Here is a 24,548-nt window from a genome sequence, read left to right as displayed (position 1 = left end):
CCTCTCTTTGACCTCCATCCTTATCTTATCCTTCTACTCTGCTGCTCTTCATCCTTCCCTCACAATACTTAAAAAAATATATATTCTGTATCCCCTTCCCATCATCCCCAAGCCCTCTGCTACCCTGTTTTCCTGCTCCAACCTCCCCTCTGCTTTTGCTGCCCTCATCAGCTCAGTGAAGGGAAATCTGTTTATGATGAGGGCTAGGGGACTATCTGCTTCCACAATAACTAGACTTTATTGTAACCCCATAAAACTCTGGGAAATGGACTGAGGATGATATACAGTGCTGTGCATGTACAGTGTAGCTTGCTCTGCATTTTTCCCCCTGACTTATGTGTATGCACATGTGGGTTTCTGCATGTGAGGTATAAGAGATGTTATAAAAGAAGGGCCAGGCAAAGATGCAACAGATTGAGCTTTGGGAGCAGAACGGCTGAGTAGGGAGGGAAGGGAGCTATTAAATACTAACCCTTACTGCCCATAGTCCCCCTGTCTCCCTCCATTTTCTCCGCCAATCACCCGTCTCCCTCTAATCAATGAAACTCTGAGGGACCATTGGATTCTTAATGCAGCTGCAGATTCAGGCCCCAAATATCCCTGATGGGTTCTCTACCTAGACATGCGCACACACATTTACACACAAATCCAGCTCCTTTAAATGCCATGGGCCTTTGTAGTGGCATATTGGCAGACTGTGGTGTGACAGAGCTCTCCGGCAGCATAAAAGGTATCTGCTTGAACACTTGAACCCCTTTGATGGTCAAACAGTACTGAAAAGTGATCCACTCACACTCACAGAACAAGTGTCTGGTGGGTGCTCTCTAGTGTATTGTGTAGTGATTCAAGAGAAAGGGCAGCCAGACATCACAGACAGATCTTACAGTGGGTGGCATGTGTGTGTATGTGAAACAGAGGGAGAGGCAGACAGACAGATAGACAGTGAAGATGACAATACACATGAGAGAGTGAGCGAGCGAGGACCGCACTGCATCCTTGGCCTGTTTTCCAAAACATAATCTGACAGTGTGTCCACTTGAGCTGCGTTTTCTTCTACAGGAGCAAACCAAACAGACTCGAGGAGGTGTGCTGTTCGCAGACAGCAAGTCTCCCTGGATCAGATCCATCAGCTCATTGACTTCAAAGAAGGAGAGAAATATACCTTGGCTACTGTGGGCTCATCTACCAGCAAGCACACTCCCCACTGGAGAAGAACAGGTCAAAGCTGCTGATGTTACCACAGGGAGTTGAGATACTAATCTGATTGGATGCAGAGCAGAGAGATGCTAATGTGATTAGACAGGAAAGGGAGTTGCATGAGAATATGGAGATTTGCTGTAAGCTTTAAACATATCACAGACACCTTAACAGAGTGAATTGTGCACACCATGAGTGTGCAATTATGTATGCATTACATGGGAATAATAAAATTAGTGTGAAGAACAGCTGGAGTGACTCTGCAGAGATGCAAGTCTAGAGAGTCCAGAGGCTTTGAACAAGAGTCACTGATTCAGTTAAGCTGCCCTTTACTAACTCAGCTCAGAGTTTTGCACTCATCAGGCTCAGTCAGTTTTCTAGGGCTGCACCCTAAACATTGATTATTTGAGTAAAATCTAATTTTGTCAGTCAAATAACTGCAATTTTTTCCAGCTTCGTCATTGAACATAGTGCAGTGCAGGATAACAGCACAGCAGGTGAAACATTAACAATCTGAATAATGACTGATAAGTAAAACAAAAATCATTTTATTGCAATTATTTTGACAGGTATTGCAACTGCATTTTTTCAAATTTAATTTTCCCTGAAAAAAAGCATGTTACTCTCTGTCTGGAGAATATGATTTTTGAGAGGCCAGAGCATCTCTGTAGCACCACGGTGCTTATTTTAATTGTATGTTGTGACACATTTTAACCTTCACCAAAAAAACTGTAGCTCCTGCGATTTGGATTTTACAGTTGGCCCTATTGTAAATTAAATTAAGTGATTTTTGATTAATTATTAAACCCTAATCTGAGTTTTGTCTCTAAATAACCTAACTACAAAAGCCCAGTAATCCATCTTTGATTTAATTCGACTTCTGGCTAATGCTTGGTTGCAGGTAAATGAAGTGGACAAATGTGACGCAACAGGAAATCAGAAACTATTCTACATCTTTATAGAGACCTGTTTCCAACTCAACATCCTGGAAAAAACTGTTGCACTAGACAAGCAGATTGTGTTCCAAGCTGACACAGCGTAGGACTACAGTGGGACGAGGAGAGGTGGACTCTGTGTTTACATTGTTGATGCTTGTTGCTTAAACACAGTTGAAGTGGATGGATAGCGTTTTCTAGATGTCTTTAATGTGAAGATGCCGACTATATTATCATCACCATCTTATTTCTGCTGTTTAAGTCCATCCTGAAGCAAATACAAAAAACGTTTAAAACTTTGAACCTTTAATAATGGGGCAGTCAGTTAAACTATTTCTGAACCAGATGCTGGTGCAAGCTACTGCCCAACTGTATAGGTTGGTTGACTCTTGAACATGACACACTATTTTATTCTTTGATTGTGTGGAAATGTCTTGTTTTGATATAAAAAAATGATGAACGCAGTAATTGAAACAGTAGTTTCACTTGCACCCGTGTGATACTTAGTGAACTGATAATTCACTTTCCCATAAGTTTTGAATGACTAATAGGACATACTAGTCTTTTATTCAGATTGTCTGTGGCTGCTTTGTGTGTGTGTGTGATTGAGTTGGTTTTGATGGAGCTGACACCCCCCTAAAGATAGTGACCTACCCATTGACTTACGGGCCATTTATACCCCATTCCTGTCAGAAGCCATTGGTATGGGTGTCATACAAATTAACAAGGGGTGTGAGTTTGTCATAAGAGTATGTGCTGTTCTAGGGTGGGGCATGGGTGATGGCTGCGGAGTGTTATAGCCTGAGGGAGGGACACAAACATATCCACATAACGAGGTGAATGTCTGTTGTGTGAGACCTGGGATAACCTGACACTGGCTGCAACCAAGTGCCGTGTTTATAAATGTCAAGCTTTGGGGATTTGCAATCTTCTTATCCAGCTGTATCAAATATGCACTGATTTTAAGTACCTTAAACACATTTTATCTCTGGCATGTTTATGTAGGTATAACATTTTGGATAAATCATCATATAAAGAGTTGTTTTGGCAATTTGACTAATGTTAGATTAGTCTAAAAGGTTCTAATCCTGTTGTTTTCTCACATGTAATCACTGTGAACATCAGCCATTCAGTATGACCTACTCAGACACAGACAGGCTTTTAGAAAAGGAAGAGATAGACAAATACCCAGAGGTGACTCAGGGTAAATTGAGTCTAATAATCGGAAGCCATGCAGATAAGCTAAGTAGTCTGTTTCTGTTCCTATGAATTGTTTTCAGCAAGGAAAACTAGAGTTTAATACTTTTCACCTCACCTCCCAAATACATAATTACATGAACAATTTCAGTTTTTTGACACAAAATCTTTGGTGAACCTTGGACAGCAGGATAGTTTAAAGATTTCTGTAGATGGCAGTTTTTTTTTTAAATATCCCATACACCCTTTTATTCAGAGAACCTCTTGTTTGGAGGCACAGAGTGAGGTAGCAAAATAAAATCCTAGAAGGACAGGCCAATATACAATCGAAACTGCTACTACTGGAGAAACATAAAAATAAAAAAAGGATAAAGATTGATGAAGTCTTTCACTATATGAATATTAAAATATATAGAGCATTATAAATTATATAGGGATTTATTAAAATATATAGATAAGTGGTTCAGGTGAAGGTGATTCAATCTGTAATGAGGCTGTTGAATCTCAATAAGGCTATGATGATATAACTTAACAGATATGTAATAAGGTTGTGCAAAGCTGTGAAAAGGCTTCATTGTATCTGTAGCTTGCCTGGTTGGTATATATACAAGCCACCAAGGCTTATTACTTTTAATTAGCCCTTCCCGTGTAGTCATTTAGCTGCAGCTGTATTACTTCTGTCCCTCTCTTCCACTTGCAGACTAACCTTTTGCACTGCCAATAAACATTAAAGTTTACCGCCCTTAAACCAGAGGCCACAGTGTGGGATGGAGAGGAAGCCATTATGATGCTGAGTATCTGTGTTCGACTCGAATGAGGCCTGGAGCCAGTCTAACGGGGCTTCGTCTTTCTATCTCAAAGTTGCAAAGGATCAAGTTAATCTAGTTTTAAATCTGAGGGTACAGCTGCAAAAAGTAATAAGCTCATTAGGTGAATAGGATATTCAAAATGACCCAACTTGTATCCAATGCAAAGTTGGATTTACAATTCTGTAGAGGCTGAAAGAGTTTGTAAAGTTAAAATAACGCTTTAATTTGATAGAAAGTACTGTATGCCTAAAGCAAGGATTTGGTTGCTAACCACAGCCAGCCTCACTATCTGTGTTTGGCTGAGACACACCAGGAGCGAAACTGAGATGGATGGGCTCCAGACAGCCACAGACACACATACATACAGATGCAGTACACACACACAGAGGCACGCTAATCTGCTCTCTCAGAACCACTCAGTATTGTTCTAAAGCACAAATGCCATCTATACAGAGACCATGTGTGGGAAGAGGCAAGACTCCATTTCTTTGTTTTTCCTCTTGCAGGCGAACATGTCAATCCTTAGTTCTAAAGAGAGAGTGCATACATATGATGTGTGTGTATGTGTGAATGTTAAAACAAGGGTGGGTGTTTAAATGTCAGATCCCATAATTGCATCACTTGCTTACCGTCTCCTTGCGCCCCAAGTAAAGCTAGCTCTGTTTCCACAGAGCCTACGCACACCAAGTGCAAACATTCTCCCACATCCACTGTGTACATCACTACCAGCATGATGTTGGCAACTACAATCCCCATGATCCTGTGAGAAAGAAGAAATGGTTTTGGCAAACTCCTTGTTTGTGTCATATGTAGTATGTTAGAGAAAACAATCCAACATCCAGGATGAAAAGTGAGTGAGGGAGACAAAGAGGTCAGCAGAAAAGGGAAGCAGAGCAAAGTTAAATGCATGTACACATTAGGGCTGCAACTAACCATTATTTTCATTGTCGATTAATTAGATGATTATTTTCCTGAATAATCGACTAGTTGTTTGGTCAATAAAATGTCAGAAAATTATGGAAAATGTTGCTCAGTGTTTCCCTAATCCCAGGATGATGTCCTCAAATGTCTTGCTTTGTCCACATCCCAAAGATATTTAGTTAAAGCTGCATTTTGATAATCAGTGATTTCAGCTTTCTTTACTTCTCTATGACTGTAACCATAATAGTATAAACAAATTATGTTTTGAAGGTTGCAGCAAATTGGTGACATCTCTGTGCCTTAAAACAGATCAAGCATTATGAATATAAAGTTATAATTTCACTGAAAACTGTTGCGCATTTCTGCAATCAGTATCTTTAGAGTATACGTTTTTGAAGTTAATTATGGACATTAACTAGAATTTTTTCAGATGTGAGCTTGTGTTCAAAGTCAATATCCATGCTTCGTCGGCAACTTGGAAAGGAACAGTTATCTTCTCATGTCAAGCCAGTTCATTCTAGGCATCCTCCGAACAGATGTTCAGTGTGTCACTTATCCATGTGTTAATATCTAGGGAGATTTTCCTGGAGCATGAGGATCACCGTTCTACTTGGATAGGCCCAGCATTGCTGATCCAGCCATCTGATCAATAGGAGTCTGAAGCAGACGCTTAAACATTCATTAATACTCTCACTTTAATATTGATTCTTTCCCCAGAGCAGAAAATGGCCCCGCGGCCACAGACTTGTAGTCTCTACACAGTACGTCAAGCACAAAAAGATGATTATTTAAGTTTGAAATATCACTGTTTGAGCACTGCTGTATTATATGCAGTCACCCTAGAAGTGGAACAGGTGTCACTGTCTGATTTGTAAGATACCCAGCACAGTTGTGATAAGATTTATTGCAAATATAAACTGCTGCAGATGATTACAGTGGAGGATATGATTTATGCCTCCTTCATTGAGGCAATCAGCATAATTTCCCTTGACAAACACAATCAAACACACACATATGAAGCTACCAACGCGCACACAGGCATACCTAAATACATGCACGCACAGCAGTTGCTGTTGTGATGTCATACTGTGAGAGCTTCTCAGAATGAGATCATATCTCACTCCACGCTCCCTCCTGTGAGGAGCTCTTTAAATATGTACCTACCACCTGAGGCTTGAAAAGGTAAACACCAAACACAGATGCGCACGCACACACGTGGGCACACACTCCTTTACTCACTGAAACTCAGTGCTGTTGCTTTTAGAAATAAAACTGCATTGTTTCATCAAAAAGAACTAAGTTGCAGTAAAGATTTATTTGCTAAAATGTATCATGCATAAGGCTGCAATCTGAGACCAGTCCTTCTTTTTTACTGTCTTTTGATCTTTTTATTGTGCTTTGATTTGGACTCAAGTTTTGTCACAGCTTTTCGACTGTGTTAGGTTAGGGAATAGTCATTAAGAGAGATTCTCTAGCCAGTTAATCAATCCACTTTTTCTCTGAGACAGTAGTGAAATACTCCAAACCATACGTGCGCACAGCACGTTGCCAGCAACGTGGAGAGAGTTTCGGCAGCTGACTGCTGGGAGGGGTGATTGGACAGCACGTTCCCAGCTTTGAATAGATGAGACACAACAGTTTAAGATTGGCCAATGACATCTGTGAATACCATCATATTTCCTAATGGTGGTTGTCAATGAGTCAATGAGGCGGATGTCGGCGGATGCCAATGTTAGGCTGATAAATTAGTGTATCCCTTATCCCCAGTAGAGCCTGATCAAAACTTGGTTTTATTGGGGAGTAAGAAATGACGATATAAACACATTTTTTTGCAGCGATCCCTCAAATAAGGTTAACAAACACAAAGATATGTAAAAGAGAGGGGATATTTTATTGTTGAACAATATATGTTATTATCTAAAATGATATCAGTGCACTGAATCAGTAAACTGGGAACTATGATTTATCCAAAGCATTTTTCTGCATTATAATTGCTATAAAAAAGTTTTCATATACACTGATACAATTTATCAATGACAATATTGGACAGGCTCTAATTTCCAGTTCTCAATAAAAAGCCATACAGTACATAGTACAGGGATAAGTGTTCTCCTCCTTTTTGAACTAGTTGTGACCTCTAAATTTACAGTATGTGTCATTAGACTGTACAACAGAAGTTCCAGTGTCGTTAAGCAAACTTTACATGCTCATTGGAGACTCGGTGACCTAACTATCTGCAGCAGCTCGGCAACTTTGATCCTTGGAAAAGTGTTTTAACTCATGAACTGTCCTACTTACTATGGACGAAGGCAATATGCTCACATCCTCCTCCAGACAGTTCCATTACCTCTCCAGTCATTTTCCCTTTCTTGGCTCAGAATTTAAATGTGAGAATTGGCATATCCAAGCATGTGTTTGTTCCCATTTTAGCAATTTCCTGGAATATGGAATACATCTGTGCTCCTTGTCGCAAATCCAACACCTACTCGTGTTTCACGGTGGAAAGCAATAGAGCTAGATAACATTTTGACATAGTATTTGTATTAGGAAGAAATCTGTCATGTATACAATATGTTATTGTGTTCTGAATTCCCATATTTTTACACATTTACCTATTTCCAACACCTCCTACTGAAGTCAAATACAGTTTAACAAACATGCACATTAGCAATTCAGTCCGCTAGTAGACATTTTGCTCATTTGCATTTGCATTAATAAAACTGGAAGCACCAATAAACATTGAATTTTATTGACTGTTTCTTTTAGAGTCTTTTCCAGCCCCACTAACATAATATTTAAGCGTGAGGGACCATATTCCTGTCTGATTTGACAGCAAAATGGCCTTGTTGTTGTTTATTCCACTGACAAAATATCAGTTTTTTCCAGTGCAGAACTTTTGTCATACCATACAGCATGTTGTGATGTGATTTCACTGGTATGTCAGCTCTTTCTTCATATCTCATCTTTACCAAGGGCATAGTCACCAGCTTGACAACATACTGAAAACACGTAACAGAAACACACATACACACACCTCTTTGAGTCTGTACAGATCAGTTGTTTAGATTCATCCCTGTGGCCTTCAGACGTAGTGGAAAGGAATCTGTCCGGTTAAGTGCTTAGACCAGCACTATCTGGAATGAAGATGGTCTCCTCTCACAGGCTTTTGACTGATGCTCTTAATGAGATACTCTGTTTTGGCTAAATGGTCAAAGCTTTTATTTCCCAGGCGTGCTGTTGAGCTTGTTTGTACATGGCCGCACTATTTCATGATTTTATGTGGGCAAGATTACACTGGTATTTCACTGAGCCTGTCCACCCTCCCTATCAATCATCCCATCATCCACGTACAGTTGTACAGTTTTTGTATCATGCACACAAACAAACACACACATATACACACACCATAAGTCATCTCAACATGTTTATGGAAGCACTTGGATCAATAGGCAGCCAGCCTCTGGCCATCAGGAATCAATACTGCAGCACATAGTGAGGACACAAGGCAAAAACAAGTCGAGTCATACACACCCAAACACACACGCATGCACACACAGTACAGTACAATGCAAACAAACACACACAGAGAAACACACCACTGCCATGACCAGTGAATGATTGTTGTAGTGCTGGGGACTGTGTGATAAGGGATCCATTTGGAGTTAAACTCAGTCCTGGCCTCCAGTGATCTAGAGGGCAGACATATAGGAAAGTGTAAAGTAAACTGTAATGCATAGCTGCATCACTTGTGAACACACACACACACACACACATGCATGCATGCACGCACGCACGCACGCACACCTACACACACTATGGCGGTAGAATCGTGTCATAATGCGTGCGCACCTATCAACTGAACGTGTCACACGCGCGTGCTTTGACGCCTGTGCAGCAAGCAGCGCCTGACGTGTAATGTAGTTTCCCCATTGACTTATAATGGTCCCCCGTTCACACGCACGTTCACGTGTATGACTGCTGCACGCGCAGTGACTACGACGCGCAGTGACTACGTGTAACATTCATGCGTTTTTATGCGAACGCACGCATTAACGCTCGCATGAAGATAATTGAACATTTTTGTCACACGCTCACATGTAGGCGGAAATGACGTGCGCAAACTATGTCACGCGTAACAAGATGCTGCGTGCGTATGAAGCAGCGTGCGCACGTCTGTCTGTCACTGTTTGACAAATGTTGTCACGCGTTCACACACGCGTGCGGTCGCAGTTTCTGATGTGCGACCGGAAGTTGATCTGCACCGTGCGCAACACACCGCGTACTTAGACGCCTCGCGTAGTTGGCCTTTTCATTTTATTGAAGTGTCGTCAACCAGGGGAGGCAGCAGTGAGCCAGACACTGCTGCCAGAATTATAAAAGAAGAATGAGAAGGAGGAGAAGTGTTTTTTTTGTTATATATATATATATATATATATATATATATATATATATATATATATATATATATATATGTATGTATGTATAAAAAACGCTGCTGCTCGAGTCCTCAGTGGGACCAGGACGGTGGATCATTGATAAAAGTGCGTGCTTCCCCCGCCCCTCCCAACAAAAGTCCTGGGAGTGTGTTGCAGCTGTTCAGGTGCACAAACCTAACGCACCTCTCCAGCGGTCCCAGCAGTTCTCAATGAACTGATCACCTGCGGGGGGCGTGGTTAACTTACACATGTTTGTCATTGATTTTGTGTCTTATGTGAGAAAGCAAAGTAAAAGAAACAGCAACAGAACTCTTTCTCTGTCTTCATGGAACAAATGAATCATGTCATGTAAAAGCCTGTATGTCTGTATCTCGTATTGGATCGATTGCGCCATCTACTGGATGAACATGGAACACAGAACAACTACGCGAGGCGTCAAAGTACGCGGTGTGTTGCGCACGGTGCAGATCAACTTCCGGTCGCACATCAGAAACTGCGACCGCACGCGTGTGTGAACGCGTGACAACATTTGTCAAACAGTAACAGACAGACGTGCGCACGCTGCTTCGTACGCACGCAGCTTCTTGTTACGCGTGAAATACAGTCTGCACGTAACAACGCACGCACGCACGCACGCATAACAACATTCTCATGCGTGCACACACCCGTTGCTGCGCATCTCTCTGGTTGTTTTGACATTGATATACCTTCATACACACACACACACACACACACACACACACACACACACACACACACACACACACAGACACACACAGACAGAGAGAGAGAGAGATGTATTACAGTTTGCATTCAGTTTCTTTTGAAAATGAAATATTTGCCAACTGGTGTCAAAGAAAATGGTATTAAATCATTCTGTGGATTAAATGTAATACATTTGGTGATGCCATAATTAATAATCTATCATCATAGCAAGTTTTTAATGTGTTCACTAGTTTAATTTATAACCAAATACCAGCAAAATTAATGGCATTATTAATGGCCTCAGATGTCATTTGTATTTTATTAGCTAATTAGCAAATGGTAGCATGCTTAACGAACTCCCAGATTCCTCCTGGACTGTCACGCTACAGCCGCACCACAGTTGCTGGAGCTGATGAGCTGGAGAATGTGCGCCAAGGCTATTTTTGACTGAAGCGGACTGCAGCCATGTCACTCAGCCTGGAGCAGACTGAGACTGACAGGAAGTCAGACAGGGGAAAGGCATAGTGCATCTGGTCAATTTTCAAAATAAGACGCCCCTGTGGAGACTCATCTACAATATAATAAAGTCGTAAATATTAACAATAAACACACTTAAAACAGACAAATAACGAAAAGATTTAAGTATGTACCCTACTCAATCAAAGTAGAAGCACAAAAATCACGGAAAAAAATACGAAAATAAACACGATCTGAACAACTCAACAATATCAGGCAGGCTTCTGCAATGCTCCCAGTGGAATATGAAGCAACGTGGAGGATAGAACAAATTAGCGTTGCACATGCCAGGCAACAGATTGGGGTCCAGTGGAATCAAGGGGTAAGATGGTGACCTTGATAAACATGCACAAGTACACCTCAGAGCCATTAGCATGACTGTTGAGTCTCAAAATGAGTGCATCAAAATGAGGATGGAATAATATATATTTTTGCTATATACTGTATATATTTCTTATAAACTTTTAGCAAAGACTTTACAGCCTTTTGGAGTTAAAGCCTAAGCTGTGGTGTTTGCTCACTGTGAAGTCAAGTTGAGGAAGCTGAGTTCTCTCTGAAACGACTTTATGCCACAGCTCTCTGTTGGGTTATAAATAGCACAACAAACCTCACCAAAATGTTTACCTGACTTAAAATGAGAGGCAATTCGTCTTCTGGAAACCGAGCGTGCTGTTTTATAGGACGGGGTGTGTGAGGGGGTCTTGGTGGAAGGGAGAGGCCTGGAAAATATACTGGAAAAAAAGCAATTAGGAGATAGAGAGGCAAAAGAAAAAAAAATCTATTTTGGACGATTTCAAACAAGCTTGTCACAACAGTGCCAGGGGACTCGAGCTGTCTGTCTCCCCACATTGATACGCGTGAATACACATAGACATGCACACACACACAAACACACACACACACACACACACACACACACACACACACATGTGTGCGCACACACACGTCAGTCTGTGTGAGTTACTGTGACAGTAGGATCAGTCTGCACCCCACAGGCTGTAACCCCACGAAAACCTTCTCAAAGCGCTTTAATTAAAACGTCTCCCACAATTACAGCACATCCCGATGCTTTGACCTTCACACCTCCCATAAATACTGTGTCATTCAATGTCTCTCTTTCTCACTCTCTCTCCATTCTCACTCTCTCACACACACTCACACTCACACTGTTGCTGTCATGTCAGAACTTTGAAACTGCAGTTTTGCAAGTGACAGGTTGTTTTGATTATTATTTTATGGTCATTTTACATTGTCTTCAGACCAACTTGACTTCCAGACATTTGTGTTTGAATGTGTGCGCTGCCAAAGAATGTAGTCAGTCCTTCAATCTAGTATAGAATCACAAATATGAGACATGGAGAGTTTATTTCATTGAAAGACGAGCAAGGAACGGCACTAAAGGCTTTTATAGAATAGAGAGGATGTTTCCAGTCATCTCCTGACAGGCTTCGAGAAGAATTAGATTTACCTACTGGCTCCGCTGGTGGTAGCACTCTTATTATTTACTGATCTGATTGGTAGAATTTAACCTGTTCATCCAGTGGCCATGGTTCATCCAATCACCTGCCAAGTATTTTTTGAAAGTGCCCTGCTCAAAACTGTTTCTTACAGTTTTGAGCAGGGCTTTTGCAGATGGTTCTGAGCGTCAAACCACAAGTTACAGAAGTAAATATCCCAGTGGACTATGGGGGATAAAAGTTTCCATGTTTGGTGTGATGACGTTTATTGTCCCCGACAACCTCTATAGTCTCAATTAGCCACTTGTTAGCAACCAGAACAGCTTCAAAATTCACAAATGGGGTATTCACTGGCATATTTTATTTCATTGAACAAAACGTGAAAATCTCTTAGGCTTGTGTTAACCACAGATGTTATTTCAGGCATCTCACCAAAAATCTATTTCCAAAACAACAACAATGACTCAGAGAAAAGGGAACTGGAAGTGCCAAAATGCTAATTCATTTCTGAGTTTTAGGATTCCTGCAGCACTGTGTTAATCACTTCTGCACTTTTACAACCACTGGCTTTCCCCACTTCATAACTCTGTAGGAATAATGTAAGAGAAATATTTCTGCCCTTTTGGTAGATTTTTTTCTCCTGCACCAGTGTGTGCATCAAAGAACACTATCTCTTAAGTGTGCTTCAAGGCACTTGACTGAGATTCGCGGGCGCATTATTCAGCACAATGCAAGCTTCAGTTGAACAATCTGCTGCTATGTTTTGCCCATTCAGTGCTTCTCTGTGTAGCAATAACAGAGCAATACAAGAGATTTTCACATGTATGGATATCTAAGATAGATGTAGTGGAATCAGCACATACACATATAGTACAATACACAAATACAAAGACACACACATAGGGCAGCTTGCAGCTTGCTGTGGGGTAAAAGATGGACACGATGTACTGGGCTTATCTGAAATGGGGAATGATGATGCTGGGCCAAGGCCCATGATTGGTTATCCCATTTAGACCAGGGCCTGTGATTGGTTGTCTTATTGAACTGGCTCCCATCATGCATCAGATAGATTCATCCGTTCCTCCGGGTCTGCTCAAGTAGGACCGATCTATCTCTCCCTCCATCCTTCCTTCCTCTGTCCCTCCATTACTAATCTGTCCTTTCCCCCTCGTCTCTTCCTTCATCTCGTTGCCCGTCCCTCCCTAGCTTTATGTGTCTATCTCATCAACATCCTTTCAGCTGCTTGTACTCGCCGCTCGCTCATTCGCCTTGCTGCCGTTCGTCTACTAACTTTTCTTCTCTTCAGTCATCCACTGCGCTATATACCTTTCCAATCATCTTTCACCCACATCCCTCATTTTCTTCCAGTTCTCTCTTCGCCTTCCTCTCTGCCACCTCTCCTCCTGGTCCTGCGCAATCCGGTTTTCCTCTGCATGCTGATAAAGTGAAGGGATGATTATGTGGGGCCATTTATCAGGCGTGTGTTTTACCAGCAGCGGAGACCACAGCAGGGATGAAGGGGGTGGAAATACGATTTAGATGGATAGGAAATAAAGGCAGAGGAGATACGCTGGCGATAGAGTAGTAAGAACAGTAAAATGTAGTTATTTCATTTCACTCTTTTATTCAGTGGGTGTGTGTGAAACTGTCTAACTCTGCAATCACTGGCAGATTTAAATAAAAATTCTCTTCTCTTCTCTTCTTTTCTAAGATTGCTCAACAAAACAGCTTCACCTACTGTTATACAGCGCTCTCAATTCAACTCGAGGAGCACGCAGCAGGAAACTCAGTGGGGAGGGAGCTTTGTGTTTGCGTGTGTGTGTGTCCATCACCTCACTCCCTATCTAGGTTTATGTTTTTCTGGCTGCCTGGTAGTGTGTGCCCATCAGTCTTCGAGTCAATCAAGTATCTAGGGCCTATCCGTCTCCTCTTTACTTGCTCTCTCTCTCTCTCGCTCGCTCCTCTTCCTATCTGTTTCTCTCCACATCCCTTCCTCCATCTTGTTGCTTCCCCTGTATCTCTCGTCCCAGTGTTGCAGATCCATCTCTCTGTGGCAGTGTCTGTCTATCTACACAGCTTTTTTTCGCTACTCTGGTTTAGCTATCTCAGAGAGGCAGAGGCACCCCCGCTTTTCCAACCAATGTTTTTTTATCCTTCCTTCTCCCTCTTTTTCTCTTTATTTCCTGGTTTCCTTCACCCTCCACCCCCCTTTTCTGTCTCTGTCTCTCTTGGGAGTGTTGTTATCAAGAGCGATAGCTCACTAGCTGAAAATAATAAGAAGCATCTTTTGAAGTCTGCGATGGCTGTTTGACGTCTCTGTGGTGTTTCATGCAGATATTGCCTCCATTTGTGACGGGGATAAACAAAAGATTAAACTTATTTTAAGGTCAGTCACTGTGTGTTTGTTTGTGTGTGTGTGTGTGTATGTGTGTGTGTGTGTGTGTGCCAAGTGCATGGTAAGTCAACTCCTGAGGGTTCACAGTGGCCTCCTGTCACCTTGCCAATCATATCAGTTAGGTGTGTTCTGATAACCTTATCTCTGCCTGAGCTCTGCATAGCCATAGGGCAGCCCCCCACCCAAAACACACACACACACACACACACACGCTCACTTTTTACACATAGCAAATGAAAGAGGCTAGAGAGCAGATAGGGATCGATGCTGCTAAATCAAGGACATGCACTATGCTGCTTCTCTCTGTCTCTCCGTGGCTCTTATCTATAATGGAAAAGCCATACATTTACAGCTCCCTGCCTACCTTATGGTCACGCTCAATCACAACATAAAATACTACTGCAAAGTGTTGCTTTTGGAAAAAGAAATAACGGTTTTGGTGTTCAACTTGCAAAGTATTGTTCACAATAGGTGGGCTGAGAGAGAGGGAGAGTGAGGGAGAGGCTGGCAGGACAGTGCTGCGGTGTGAGATTTTTGCCGCCCGACTGTTTCAAAGTAATTGAAAAACAGTATAAAAATCACTGTTATGTGAAGAACAGATCTAGTAAACACTCTGCTCAGCGTTTCAAAGACAACACATTTTTTACCCTCTTTTGCTATCTCAGTATAGAAGACTGCCAAGGGATGCAGAGATCCTGCCGGTCCTGTGGGACCCAACACAAATGTGTCAAGCATGGGGATATATTTACTATAATGAGTGGTGGGGTGGTTGGTAGGCATCATCATTGTCGGATCAACATGGAATTAATTATTATATGAAAAAATGAGGAGCTGTTATTTTTGGTCATTTGGCATGAAAATGCACCATCCTCCACATCATAGAAACAGGGGACAGCATGGGTGAAGTCTCCTTTTCCCATTTTCTCCCAATTTGAAACACCCAGTTCCCTTTTGTACTGCTGCCCTTATCCTTGCTTACTCTATTGTTGACCTGTGGAGGGTTTAGACGGTCATGTGCTACCTCTTGCGGTAGTCTGCTTTACAGGGACATACTGAAGCAGTTGGAAAGTAAGTGATGAGAAAAACATTCTTGTGTAAACCCCTATCTCACTCTACCAGAGAACATGCTTCTGCTCAAGGTGTTCAGGTAAGAATTTACCATGTACAAACATTCATAAAATCTTATGTTTTTCAGTGAGACCAATGTATTTACCCAGCAGTTGGTATAATAGTTTTGTAATTGTTAAGGAGCTGTGAAGCCTTGTGAGATAAACAGAACAGACACAGGAGGGAAAACAATTTCAATATGTTCCAGTCTGGATGAATGTCAAATATTCTCTTTTCACTGCTTACACAGCATTTGGGGTACCAATATGATTTGATTTTGAATATGATATGTCTGTGGTGGGCCAGGTTAATGTGTTTTTTGCCAATTTTTACAACAACTTTATTGCATGCAAAATGTGTTTGCTTTAGGGCTGCAACTAAAAGTTAACATCATTATTAATTAATCTACCAATGTTTTTTTTTTTTTACCATTCATCAATTTAGTCTATAAAATGTCACTAAATTGTGAAAAATGCTTATCACAATTTCCCGAAGCCTAAAGTTATGTCTTCAGATTGATTCTTTTGTCCAACAACACTCCAAAACCCAACAACTCTTCATTTTATATCCTAAATGACAAAGAAAAGCAACAAATGTAAGCAAATGTTTGACATTTTTGCTTGAAAAATTACTGAAACCATTAATGGATAATGAATGTAGAAAATCAGCCAATACATATAGCTCTTGCTTACATACATTATAACTAAACTGCTTCGGCCACTGGCGGCAATCATCAGTTAACATTTCCCTCCCTTTATGTCACTACATGGCTCGGCTGCTGTCCTTTTCAGCTCCTCTCAACTTCCAGTACAAGAATGGTAGACAACCGCGCTGATAAGAAGTGGGCTGACTGATATCCTATGTACAATGACTTATTTAGCTATTGGCTGCTAGTTTAGTTTAAGCAGCATGCCTGACACCTGCAATGATTTAGCAACCATACATGTAAAGTGTAATGCTGCTACAAACTTTATAACCAGGAAATGTTTATAGCAATAGTGTAGGTGTTGATATCGACATAATGTAGTTATCCTAAACTCATATTATAAGAACAGGGGACAGAATTACAGACAATTGTCCCCTCAAGATGACTGAGGGAGAGTCCTACTGGTCCTTCATCCTCTCCTAGGCACAATCTGATTTCAAGTTGTTAAATGTTTGTAAAAGCCTTAACCAATTGTAATTGATCTGCACTGAGTCCCTCTATGTTTGTTTGAGACAGTGAGATGGTGTCCGACAATTCTACAAACACGCAAAAGTTACTAGGACCTTTAATTGAGGGATGCATGATATATATCGGACCTAGAAATTACTAGCCTAATATTGGGAAATTTGTATTATTGTTATTGGGTATGTATTGCTAGCTGTAAAATTCAAGCCGATAATATAAAGCCAAATTGCTTTCCTTGACTAAACAAGCAAAACATTTACAAACTCTGATACAATAGGTGGCTGTTTATACCCTATTTACACCAATAAACGCCAAGAAGAAGAATATGGACTATTAAATCATCCGTCACAACATCTAAGCCCATCTCACCCATCTTATGAACTTAATTTTAAAATAAAAAAATGTCAAATTATCATTTATGTTATCGGTATTAGCCATGTGAGGCAGGTCATTTTTAGTTTCAGTATTGATATCTTACATCCCTAATTTACTTCTCAGTTCTAGTTTTTAATGTAATCCCACCTTTGTTTTCTGAGAAGCCAGAGGCACAATATTACTGTATCTGAAGCATTTGAACTACAGGCGTGGCCTGCTTATTCTTACATCTTCTTTTTTCAAAAGCTACTTTCTCCAAATACTGAGGATCCAGATGCAATGCTATTAGCATAGTGCATAAGCTTTAAAATATTGATATTATATACCTATAGGTTTAACTGGGACACTACTGCATTTGATGTGATGCAATTAGATCAATAATTTCTCTGGAGAAGAGCAGTCACTCTGTTAATCATGTTGAACAACAAAAAAACTGATACAGACAGAGTAATGTTTCGTTTCCTTCACAACCAGCCTACAGAGAGCACATTACAGTAAGTAGACAACAGCCCAAAGTTTGTTTTTGCTGTTACATTGTTTATTTATCCTTATTTATATCAATTCATGTTATAAGCTGCCAGATTCGTTTTTGTCATTTTAACCAGTGAAAGTGACCATCATTACTGGCTTATAATGATATGCTGCTATCTGAACGTTTTATACACTGTCCTTCCTATTCCACTGATAAACAGGTGGAGGAACACGCCAAGAGATGATTCTAGGATTACAATACTAATACATTTTTGGCTTTTGCAAAGTTTTATGGGAGAAATACAAGTTTATTTGACACATTTGTGGCACATCAGTGGGAAATTTTGTTTTGGGGATATGGATAAACTGACTCTTTAGATTCCTTTTTTACAGATGATGTTTTGTTATTTATTTCTAACCTAAACTCTCTTTTCCTGACATCCAGGAAGTGCTGATGAATGATGCAGAATATTGGGATTATCAGTTTATGAGATACATTTTGATGAAAAAGCTATGCCCCTTGGTCAATTTGCCAATGTCTTTAGCTTAAAAATAAATCAATTCAAGTAGCGTGTCCATTTGGGGCATTTCTGTCTCTCCTGATATGTCAGACTTTTATAAATTAGATATGACCTCTCACATAAAAGCCCTGGAGGCACATCTTGATCCTTCTATGAACTGGTAGAATTATCCAAATAATAAGATCCTCACATTACCCCAATCTGTGTATAATACAGATGCTCCCATTTCATATAAATAAGTTATATTTAAACGACAAATGACCTATTCCAAAAACCAGCAGAGAGTAGTGTTCTTTGAGCTGTTGCACCTGCATGTGGTTGAGGTATGGTTAAGTTTAGGCAACCATAGAAAAACAAATACCTTGAATTTAGAAACACCTGGTTAAGATAATAAAGACATTATGATCATGGTAAGGTTCTAGAAGAATTGCCATCTTCGTCAGCCATCAAACGCTTTGGATGTTCATCCCTGCCCCCACAAGCTGCCACCCCCTTTCTGCTTTTGGCCATTAAACATTCACATAAATACTTGTAAATAAGTTTAATCTGTTCAGTGCAGTAAAGGTTACTTTAACTCCACTAACACACATAAAACTTAGCTCGACAACAAGAACTTTTGGCAAAAGAAAAAAAGTATCTCTCTATAATAACAAGGAGACAAAACAATTGTTTTTTTTTTACTAGTTACCACTAGTAGTTAAAGCCTTTTTCATTGCATAAATAAGCCTAGTTGCTAGTAGACTTTTCCTCTATTCATAGCTTAACAAATTACATGTATTTTTAAACCTCAAAATAAAGGTGTGTCTTAAGGAGGATATGAATTGATGATTTGACTTTGCATCAATGATATTGGATCATTAAGCCTTAAATTGATATATGGATCCAAGTCAATGATTCGATTTGTAGTCTTCAGCTCCAACTGATGCTGACTCACATGACATCACTTGAGGCAATTTATCAGATTAGACAGAGCCCCCTCTGGAGGCTTTGTACAACTTTTTCCACATATGCAGCATTAAATTGGTGGAGTTCCCCTTTAACCAAAGCACTTTACAGGTGTCACATTTCTGTGATAATGTATCATTCAGAATCATTTGAATTTTTTAGTTTCAGTATCAATATTTATCTTTCACCTCTCCATCTACAGTAAATACTTTATAAGGAAAATGCAAGTTGATGCAAACTGCTGTAGAAAGAAACACATTTTGCTTGCAAGGGGGTGCATGTTCTTGAAATGGGCCAAGGCAATGCCACCCATACAGTCATCATGCATTAGTGAAATATTCATGTCCTCAATGTAAGAACAAATTTGCCAAGAAGAAATTTAACCAAAACATGGAGCTCAGTAATAAAACAATGTACCACAAGGGACTACAGATGCCCCATCTCTGAGAGGGACAAACCTTGAATTGAACCCGTTATCCTTTTTGAAGTGCCCAATTATCTTGGCATGCTGTCACTAATAATAGTACATAATACTGTAACAATAATAGCCGTTGTCTCAATATTAGGAATATTGTCATGGCAATACATGTAGGTGAAAAAAGTTGAAGGTTGGTGTAAACGGAGGGGAAGAGAAGGACAGACATTTAATGCTGCTATTTGTAGGAACATAGCCGTTTGGTCCTCTTGTGTTCCCGTCTGCCTTTTGAGGTTGTTATCATATGTTCTGTACAGTATGTGCTAATGATGCAAGCATAAACCTAAATCTCAGTTATTACGCTTTTGATGTCAGCATGTTTGAAGTGCTCACTTTAATGTGGTTAGGAAGGGAAAGAGGGATGATGCAGAGGTGGAGTGTGGGTGGAGGATGAGTAGAGGTTAATGTGCATGGAGCATCTCAAAGCTTTCTTGGCTTGACTCATAGGATAGCTGAGATCAGACAGAATGGTAGATTGCAGGTTTTACCCTCAGCTATTAGGATTGCTCTGCTCTCTCTCTCTCATGTCTTGCACTCTTTCTTTCTCTCTCCTTATGTCCTCTCATGCCATCACTGCCTCTCTCTCTCCGTCTTCTTTTTTTTTCTCTGTCTCGCACATGCACACAAGGTTTCACTAACACTTTCTTGCTCTCACTAACACCTTGTCTCGCCCTCTCCGCCTTTCTGTTTTGTTTTTTTTCCCTGGCTCCCTCTCTCCTGCCCATTACTTCAGCCAGTGAAAAGTCTGTGCTTCAGCAGTCCTCTCCTGCTGCTGCAGACTGTCTTTATATGGCCACATCATATTTGGTGAGACAGGTAGGGGGTGGAGGGATGCAGCTAATATCTCTCCCTCGGTCTCTCTCATGGCTCATTCTTTCTATCCTATTTATTGTGTGTATCTGTGTGTGTGTGTGTGTGTGTGTGTGTGTGTGTGTGTGTGTGTGTGTGTGTGTGAGAGAGATGGAGAATACATGCATGTGTATGGGTGCCTGAAGCCAGGATGATCCATCAGACACATACAAACTCTCAGGGCATAACCATTTCCCACTATCTCATTGCGTCTAAACTCAGGGAAACATATTTAAGAGATTCTGTATTGCAGTTGTGCCATTTTTACTATTTCCTGTTGGATTAAAGTGGATAGAAAATGTGCAATCAGCTTCAGGAACTTGTGCCACTGCGCTGACATAAAACACATAACTTACATACTCTGTACATTTATGGACTTTTTAGTCAGATCACTGGAAGTAAACTCTTATCAGAAAAGGAGCTTACTGGAAAATAAAATGTACTTTGGTGCATTCATGTTTATGTGGTGGACCCCCATAGCAAAGATTAGGCAAATCAGACTAATAAAGGATTAAAAACCAATGGCTTGATTGAGCTTTAATATTTCATAACAAGAAAGACAAGATAATGAAGATGATAGAAGATAATGATTAAAGATTATGCAGAGCCAATTTTTTTTGTAAAACTGAATTGAAATATCCGACAACAGTTTTTTAATAGTCTGGGTAGCAACACTGAATTAAGTGCATATAATTTGAGAGGTGTAACCTTTTTGAAATAATGTCTTAATTACAGCGTTATAGTCCTCAAACTGCTGATTGCACAGTACACTTTGCGAAGAGGGTTTGATTATAATACTGAACTAACTATAAAGGTGTGCCAAAGTAGCTGCTGACAGAAGGCATTATGTATGATTTGGAAATGACTGCCTAAAACTGACGGTGCTACATTTTTAGTTTATCTTGGGTACATCAGACTTTGAGTCTTACTGATTAAACATTATTTGATACACAAGGGCATCCTTTGCTTTGCCTTTAATGAGCATGGACCAAGAATATGCAAGTCAGCAAGGAGGCTTGCAAACTCTTAATAGACCTGGCTATTATCAGATATGTTGAAGTAACTTAAAATGGCTGGCTGCTGAATAGGACTGTCATTTTTTACTTGAAATTCAAACTTCCGTTAAAAAATAGGGAAAAATTAAGGATTGGAGTTGTAATGACCTGTTCGAATCCAAACTTGTCTTTTTGAAAAGGGACAGCCCTCCTGCCACTTATAGAAGCAGAAATATTCATATCTCATGATACATGTTACTACCCCCAGTCGTGAAGTACTGCTTCACTGGCATATTACTGATATTGTGCGACAATGCTATTATATAAACGAGACACTGCCGCTGCTGCACAGCATAGCCTCAGAGTGTTGGACTGTAATGGCCTGTGTCCCACCACAGTAACAGCTGAATATGAAAATAGGTGGATCCACTGATTCCCCCATTTTCCCTTTATTGAGTTTACTCCTGAGACAGCACAACTAATTAGCTGTCAGAGCAGGACAAAGAGATACAGAGGCACACTATAGAGTAATTATATACAGCCAAACATACTCATACACACACAAAAACACAAACACACACACACACACAGACACACACAAGCACACAAGCACTGTACTCACACTCAAAATGGGCTATGTGTTAATGGCGACACTTGACAAGTCAATAAGCCAATGGCTTATCTCCCATCCTGCTTCTCTCCCCTGCTCCACTCTTTATTGATTGCTTCCATAATTATTCACTTTATCTAAAGCTGGAATTAGCCACCACATAGCTGCCAGCAATCCAAAAACCCTGACCCCATGCATTTACATGCTCATACTATTGTACACACAAACTCACAACCACATGTGACACTAGGACATTGTGTTTACATGGTTTCTTCTCTTAGACTTGGCATACACTGTAGAATATTATAAATGTTGTTGTTTAAAGTTATTATATACAAGAATTCTGCATTGAAATGTCTAGAAACTTGTTATATATTTTGTTGAGTTGTGTTATCCCAAATGTTTCCAGCAATGTTCAAACATAGAAAAATCTGCTCAAGGTAAATGCGTTTTTTTCGGTTGCCTTTCGCTACTTCCAGGATAGGGAAGGTGGCAAACAAGACTAAACTTAAAGCAAATAAAACTTTAAAAAATTACCTCATCTGTGAACATTTGTAACCTGTGTCATGTTGGATAGATTTTTATCAGCAATGGGGTTTTTTTAATGGTGTGTTCACCAGCAGCAAAGAGAGATTTACCTCAGGTTCATTTTGTTAATTCCTGTTACTCAAGTGTTCACCCCAAACAGCCAGATTAATTTATCATACATTAGTCATATGCTCACAAGCAACTGCATACATCAAGGCTGTGTATGTGTCTCTGTGTGTTTAAATTCAGGTAAACTCTCAGTGAACTCAGAACTCACCAGAGACTGTGGTTCTCTCTCTTCTCCCCCCCTCTTCTTTCTGTAATGGTTTTAATGTAGTAAAGCACATTACCTTCCAGCTCCAGTCAATGTCAGCATTATAGTACATAAACGGTGACCCCTGCGGATTACTGCCGCAGTCAGGTTGATAAACGGCAAAAAAGTTCTCCAGTCGTTTAACGGCTCAGAGCAGAATCTGATGTGACTCTGGGTGTTTATTCCTCTGAAACTCTAGTCTAGATCTAGCTAGCTCTGAGCAGCTACAATCGTGCAGGAATGGTCTGTATGCATGCCTTGTGTGTGTGTGTACGCTTTACCTTTTACCCTACAGTAACACAGTGGTGGATTTCAAACTTTGAAGATACCGTATTACCTAATCCCAAAATCTTGAGAGCCAATCAGACAGGCCAAGAGTCAAGTTGAACAATCAGCGGACAGGTACAAAAGCCAACCGCAGTAAGTACAGAAAACATGCGTTACAGTGACATCAGATTTACTTTTTTTTTTTTTTTTTATATATTGCACAACTAACATACTTCCATGGCTTACACCACTCAGGGCTTCCGGTCAAGATATATTTGAGATGGAACTGGCCACATGTAAGAGGAGTTCCGAAATATTTAACGTAAATACACTGGAAGCAGCACTTGACTAGTAAATTACTGATTTCCCAGTACATAAAATTACTTTTGGGATTTGCAAAACTAACATATTCCAGTTCACATGGATATGATTCTTGCTTACTACCCTTTTTTTCAAGCCAGACTTTGCTGAGAAATGTTGAAACTAACTATTTGACCATAGCTGATCAATTGTATTCACATACTAAGCATTTAATTTTCCTAAATTAACCTATGAGTAAACCCTAAAAGGTTAAATGACATAATATTGAAAATCCCATTCATATTCAAAGGAGCAATTTACCTTAAAATACTTGCATACAGTTGCATGACTAATTCATAATTACTACCCACTGTTGCAAAATGTTTACAACAAATTAAAACGAAATTGCATGATTTCTGTTTCATCCTTCCACCCACAGACATAGCCCTCCCTCTCAGACCCACTCCTTAATTAGATCAGTTGAAAAATTAAATAATTAGGGTGTTTATTTTCCGCTCTGTGAAAGCATCATTTGAGGGTGGCAGAATAGTAGTTGGCAAATCAGTTCTGGTGAAACACAAAGTCTGTTTGTCTAATATGCTAAACAAGTCTGACATTGTATGTCAAACATATGTAAGAGTTTGCCTACATATGCATGTCAGTGTTTGCGTTTTGTGCTCTCCCCTCTAATAGAAAAAGGCTCAAACAGTCTTATAGTAGTCGATCGGTTATGTGCCAATGAACAAGCTCTCTCAGGCTGCTATCAACATGATCGATCCACTTATCAATAGCTGACACTGTGGAGTCAGTATGCTCCCATCCTGTCCATCAATGACTGATCAGTCAATTTGAAACTCTTTAAGCAAATAACCCCAGAGAGCCCTGCATAATGTGCTGTTAACACCAATACACTGTACGTAGTAAATACTCAAAGGCACACTCAAACAGGTATGCAACACACACTTATGCTCATGCTGGAAGATGAATGTGACAGCTTGATGTGTGCTATTGGGATTTTGTGTTCCTGGAGAGTAAACCTGCTTACTCCAATCA

General features: G+C 40.3%; 1 long non-coding RNA gene across 12 annotated transcripts in view; it reads left to right on the top strand.

The window, feature by feature from the left end:
- The window catches only part of LOC311265798, a 231,431-nt gene that overhangs the window by 21,291 nt on the left and 185,592 nt on the right, over positions 1–24,548 (top strand). For 2 of the 12 annotated variants that reach the window (XR_014623625.1, XR_014623626.1), the window contains exon 3: positions 1,060–1,385. The exons of the other annotated variants lie outside the window; for them this stretch is intronic. This is a non-coding gene — a long non-coding RNA (uncharacterized lncRNA). Of the gene's footprint in view, positions 1–1,059; positions 1,386–24,548 lie in introns of those variants that run through there. 12 annotated transcript variants of the gene reach the window in all.

The sequence above is a fragment of the Pagrus pagrus genome (assembly GCF_965226575.1).
Source record: "Pagrus pagrus genome assembly, chromosome: 11".
Lineage (NCBI taxonomy): Eukaryota > Metazoa > Chordata > Actinopteri > Spariformes > Sparidae > Pagrus > Pagrus pagrus.
This window is presented reverse-complemented; position numbering and strand designations above follow the sequence as displayed.